At 37.7% G+C, this 6,394-nt stretch overlaps 1 long non-coding RNA gene across 1 annotated transcript in view; it reads right to left on the reverse strand.

The window, feature by feature from the left end:
* The window catches only part of LOC141755648 (uncharacterized), a 104,719-nt gene extending 101,495 nt beyond the window's left edge, over positions 1 to 3,224 (reverse strand). Inside the window, exon 1 of the long non-coding RNA XR_012591314.1 lies at positions 2,652 to 3,224. This is a non-coding gene — a long non-coding RNA (uncharacterized LOC141755648). The remainder of the gene's footprint in view (positions 1 to 2,651) is intronic.
* Positions 3,225 to 6,394: the final 3,170 nt, after the last annotated feature.

Raw genomic sequence — 6,394 nt, forward strand, 5'->3', positions numbered from 1 at the left:
ATAAAACAGGAACTCTCTGCTGAGTGATATAACACCTCCCATAAGCCTGTACGACAAACGGTTCATGAGATATGAAAGGGGGCGGGGCTAACGTCTTAGGGCGGGGCTATGAGTATAATTTTTCATATACATGTCCTCAAGACTGTACCACCATCATACCTGAGAAATCTGGGGCAGATCGGACTATGTACAGTTGAGTTACAATAACTCCCTGTTTCATGGCGAATGGCTCAAAATGGCCGCCACGCCACGGTCCGCTCGTTAAGTGAACACTCACCATTTTAATAACTTTTCATCCTCGAGGTCTTGAGATGGTCCTGACCAAATATCAACTCGATATGATCAAATCTGTAGGAGGAGTTCGTTAAAGTACGCGGCCAATAAAACGAAAAAATTGGGAAAATCGTACATAAAATCCAATATGGCCGACTTCTGGGTGGGTGGGGCTAATGAAACCCAATGAGGAATATGTTTCAAATGATAATTTGGGGCAGATCGAACTATGTACAGTTGAGTTAGGGTTAACCCACTCTCTGCTGAGTGATATGACACATCCCACAAGACTCTACTATAAACGGTTCATGAGATATGAAAGGGGGCGGGGCTAACGTCTTAGGGCGGGGCTATGAGTATAATTTTTCATATACATGTCCTCAAGACTGTACCACCATCATACCTGAGAGATTTGGGGCAGATCGGACTATGTACAGTTGAGTTACAATAACTGCCTGTTTCATGGCGAATGGCTCAAAATGGACGCCACGCCACGTTCCGCTCGTTAAGTGAAAACTCACGATTTTAATAACTTTTCATCCTCAAGGTCTTAAGATGGTCCTGACCAAATTTCAAATCGATCTGATTAAATCTGTAGGAGGAGTTCGTTAAAGTACGCGGCCTATAAAACGCTAAAAGTGACATGAAATCCAATATGGCCGACTTCCGGGTGGGCGGAGCTAATGAAACCCAATGAGGAATATGTTTCAAATGATGAGTGGGATATGCATACCAAATTTCATGATTATCGGATCAACTTTGACAAAAGTTAAAATTTCAACGCGTTAGGGGGCGCTATAGAGCCGAATAAAAACACACTGAGCCTAATGGCTATGCAGTTACATAAAGTTCACAGGTGTCTATCATTTTGCCAAATTTCATGAGTTTTCGAGTACCTAAAGGTATGTTCAAAATCTGAAAGACATAAGGGGGCGCTAGAGAGCCAACATGCCACGCCCAAGCAAAATTTCACCACTAAAATTAAGTAATTACTAGTTTGGATGTGCGTGTAAAGTTTCATACATTTTTGTGCATCCTAAAGTCTTCAAATATGCGTTCGTAAATTCTAAAATCACGCAGGAAGTCCAACATGGCTGACTTCCTGTTTGCCGAAAAAATCTCAAAATCATTTAATCCAGGTATGAGGGCGTGAGCAATGACATACTTGAATTTCGTGAAGATCGAAGAAACTTTCTCTGAAAAACTGCGTACGTTAGGGGGCGCTATGGAGCCCCCTGGAGACACCCGAGCCCAGTCACTCCAGAACATTGAATTTCCCACCAGTTCTGACGCATACTCCACTTTTCGTGAGTTTTGGGGATGGCTAAGGTCGTCAAAAACGCGATATTCCAGCAGAAAAAGAATAATACTGACAAAAACAATAGGTTCCTTGCACTCCGTGCCAGGACACCGTTGGGTCCTGGCACTTTCGTGCTCGGGCCCTAAATATGATACAATGTGACTACTAAGTCAAGGTGGACCCAATACTTTCTTATGTACGTCTACACATGATGAGTTGCTCAATATATAACTATAGTCTCATAGAACAACATTGAACATACAACAACAACTTGTCTGAAAAGTGATAATTTCACCATGCAGCTTTGGCTTATTTGGTATTTTGTAATAAAACTGAATTTCAACAATTAATGTAAAGACATAGGTCAGTGTATCTTTTGGTCATTTGATTTTCCTTTCACAAACGGATATTAAAAAACAAAAAATGTGTGGTTATTTGATTTTTAGTTTTAAAATACAAAAATTAATATTGAAATACAAGGTGTATTTCTTTATCAGGGTCAAAAAGGGATGAATTAAGTTTATTTTCATTTTCTATTTCATAAAAAAAAATAAGGTGGAATTCAGCTTTATTACAAAATAATAAAAGGAATATCAACATAAAAAAAAAACACAATGTCTGCAAAAAAAAAGTGCCACCAGACAGACCAGCTTTCTGTTTCTCTGCTCTCCAGTCAGACTCAATCAGGCTTAATTAGCCACAGCTGTGTCAGTGCAGCAGCCTGTAATATTAAAATTCATCTTCTGGGGATTATGAATATTTTGTACAACATTTCATTACAATTCACCAAACAGTTGCTCACATACTTAGAAAATAATACTAGGTTAAGTAGCTAAACAGCAGCTTCATAAGACGCTAAGAGGTCTTTTGGCTGCACCAAATATAAATGATGACGTCAACTCACCTAAATGATGACGTCAACTCACCTACCGTTAGTTGACCGTTATCTTCAGACTAGCTTTAGCATGTTAAAATATAAAATATTAGCAATGCTAAACACATAAACGTTTAAATTAAACAACAGAGGACCACACTTGCAACCCCTGACATAGATTTATATCACCTGTTTGACACTCACCTTCTCCTTTCTTCAGAAAAACGTACAACTGACAGCAGGATCCTCGGTCGGGTCGGGTCGTGTCTAGAAGGTAACCCGCGAATTGAAATCTGATCTGAGATCTGCAAGAAACTCTCGCGAGATTTGCTACCCGACGACCTATCGAGATAAATGCCTAACCCAGGGGTCAGCAACCTTTACTATCAAAAGAGACATTTTTGGCCAATAAATAAATAAATAATTCTGTCTGGAGCCGCGAAACATTTGATCATTTTGATGAAGGTAACACAGTTTATAGTCTAAGTATATAGTATATAAGTCTGATGCAGTGAAGGCCAAAGTGCAAATGTACTACGGAGTATTAGGGCCACATTGAGGGAAAAAAAGTCAGATATTTCGAGAATAAAGTTATAATATTACAAGAAAAAAAGTGGTAATATTACGAGAAAAGAAGTCATAATATTACGAGAAAAGAAGTTGTAATATTACCAGAATAAAGTCATAACTTTACAAGAAAAAAAGTGGTAATATTATGAGAATAAAGTCATAACTTTACGAGAAAAAAAGTCGTCATATTATGAGAATAAAGTCATAACTTTACGAGAAAAAAGTAGTAAAATTACGAGGAAAAAAGTAGTAATATTACGAGAAAAAAAGTCGTAGTATAATGAGAATAAAGTCATAACTTTACGAGAAAAAAAGTCGTCATATTATGAGAATAAAGTCATAACTTTACGAGAAAAAAAATCGGAATATAACGAGAATAAAGTCATAACTTTACGAGAAAAAAAAAGAGTCGTAATATTACAAAAATAAAGTCATAACTTTACGAGAAAAAAAGTCGTAATATTATGAGAATAAAGTCAGAAGTTTACGAGAAAAAAAGAAAATAACACGAAAAATTACTACTTCATAATATTATGACTTTATTCTCGTAATCTCAGATTTATTAATTTTTTCCTCAATTTGGCCCTAATACTCTGTCGTACCATAGACCTACAACAATGATAGATAAAAATGAAAAAATGTAAACAAAAAGACAGTTCTTCATTTCCACACATTTTTTTAAAAATCCACAGGGAGCCACTGCAGAGGAGCTAAAGAGCCGCATGTGGCTCCGGAGCTGCAGGTTGCTGACCCCTGGCCTAACCTTAAACATCTCGCGAGGTTGCCCCAGCTTGCGGGTTCCCATCTAGACACTCCGACGGTTACCGACCCAACCGGTTGACGATGGAACCACTGCACTCAATGCTTCCTGCTAGTGGCCGGAAGCTGTATTGCAACAACATCAAAATAAAAGCTTATTAATTAGCGACAAGCTGGACATATTGTATATGAGATTCCCAGTTGTACCACTTAATAGTTGACATGAACAGTATTTAAATGTTAACTCTATAAATAAACCATTTGCTGAATAAACAGACCTTTTTAAAATCTCAATCTTTTAAGCCAACATTGGCAAGAAGTCCCTACAGTGCTCAGATAAAGGGACATATTGTTGCTACTTAATTCACTATTGGGTTATTTACTATGCCGAAAGGTTATAATGGAATTTTTGCCCAATGATGCCAAAAACATTTCGCCTACTGCTGGTTTAAATAGCTTATTAATTAGCGCCAAGCTGGACATATTGTACATTTGAGATTCCCGGTTGTGCCACTTGTTGAGTGGCTCCAGAACAGTTGCTAAATAGACCTTGAGTCAAGATTATTTTGTCAACTTATTGATTTACAGCAGAGCTTACTGCGCCCTAAAGCCTAACGCGTCACGTTTCACCTCAGTAAAATTGTCTCATAATCCTTTATCCGTTCAACAATTTAGTTTGTTGGTGTGTGATGAGCATTACAGCCACATGAGGCTGCTATGGTTGATTAATATTGGGGACATGGCTTGCAGGATGCTGTTGATTAGAGTTGTTTTGGTTGAATCTTCCACGTCTGCACTGCTGTGTAGCTGAGCATGACCTTTGATCTCCATTTGGAGGGCCAACAAATTTCATATAATTATTAAAACATCTACTCAATGAACTGTGTTTTTGTTGAACTGCAGAATACTAATCTTTTCTCACCTCACCGGAGCCTGACAGTCTAATGCGCTAATTCACAGAGAGCTGCGTCTGAGCAGGATTAAAAATACATTTTTCAGATTGCTTATAAATCAACCTTGTATTGACTAACACATTCAATTGTAACATTAATTAAACCAAATCCTCCATCACACACATAGCCTAATTGTCACATTAATATTAATAGCACTACCAGTGCACTTGTTTTTGTAATGGGATCCAGTAAGGAATAAGTACCCCCTCTCCCTCGTGTATGCTAGTTTGTTTCTTAACAAACTTCTTTGGCTTTACAAACAAGCTGATTCCTGCAGTGCATTACAGAAATGGGAGTGGTAGACTAATTAAAGCACCTCAGGGAGCCCAGAGGATGTGAGTCAGAATATGTACAGTAGCCCCAAATCCAATTAGGGTGCACTACCACTTTGCAATATTGAAGCTTGTTGTGGAACAGCTGGACCATATAGATGATAGGGATGATAGATGATAGGGAGTTTTATTAAGTCAAAACTTGGCATGGAAGACTTACTACTTTATTTTTTGTTGAATTTGCACAGGTGTCACAACAAATAAAAAATGGAAATGATCCAGGAATTGATATGTCAGTGTCACTTTTTCTTCTGAAGTGTAGATGAGAGGACGCGGTTATAGAAATATGACTCGCCTATGCAGTTAAAGGAAGGAAACAACCCATTTGAGTTTGATGTGGTCTAACAACTGCAGCCTTAAGAGTACAGACAATTTCCTGACATATTTAAGTCTGACAGGTTGCTAAAATGATCTGATTTTACAGCATGAAACGACTTGTGCGGTCAGATTTGATCAAACTGTGTTTGAAGGGAAGGAGTAAAAGGAGAGGAGGGAAATTACCCTTCATCATTCATTTGGAGTTACAGCTCAGCATGCTCACTGCAGACTTGTAATCATGATCCAACCTCTCGCTGGGTGATCAATTCCTTTGATAAATAATAATGCTACAATCCTGGTTGGATGACACTGAGGAGTTAACGAGGCCTATATTCCTCAAAAGCAGGTGTGCATATGAAAACAATTTAAGTAGTGAGATGAATTTCTGATCAGTGTTTATGAAATTTCTGTGAAGCGATTTATCTATATTAGTTTTAAATATTTACAGCCTCAATTAGGGATGCACCCATCTGAGTTTTTCAGTCCCGATACCGATAGCGATGCCTGGGCTTTGGGTATCAGTCGATGCCGAGTACCGATCCCATACCAGTGTTTAATTAATAAGCTGTACGCCTCACTGTGTGGAAATCACTGGGATCATTCTTGTATGGGTAATGCCACATCAGGCTTGACTTATAAATGATTTTCCTAACTTTGTAAAACAAAATGTAACAAATAAATACATAGATTTATTATTAAAATAATAAATCATACACCAGCAACTTGGTAAAAAATATCTAAATTAACAGGAACTACAATTCAAGTGTAAACATTTTTAATGAAGTAACAAATTGGTCAAAACTTAAACATTGATTACAATTAAAGTATGTAATGTATATAGTATATAAACATAACATTTAATTGAATGGATCGGCCCCATTGTCACCTATATCAGATCCAGCTATTTGAATAAGTATCAGCCCGATATCTAGTATCGGTATCGGTGCATCCCTAGCCTCAATCTACCATTTAACAGACAGTAAGTAAAAAAAATAACAGCAGAGGGGAGGCGTAC

Source organism: Sebastes fasciatus, chromosome 18 (genome assembly GCF_043250625.1).
Source record: "Sebastes fasciatus isolate fSebFas1 chromosome 18, fSebFas1.pri, whole genome shotgun sequence".
Classification (NCBI taxonomy): domain Eukaryota; kingdom Metazoa; phylum Chordata; class Actinopteri; order Perciformes; family Sebastidae; genus Sebastes; species Sebastes fasciatus.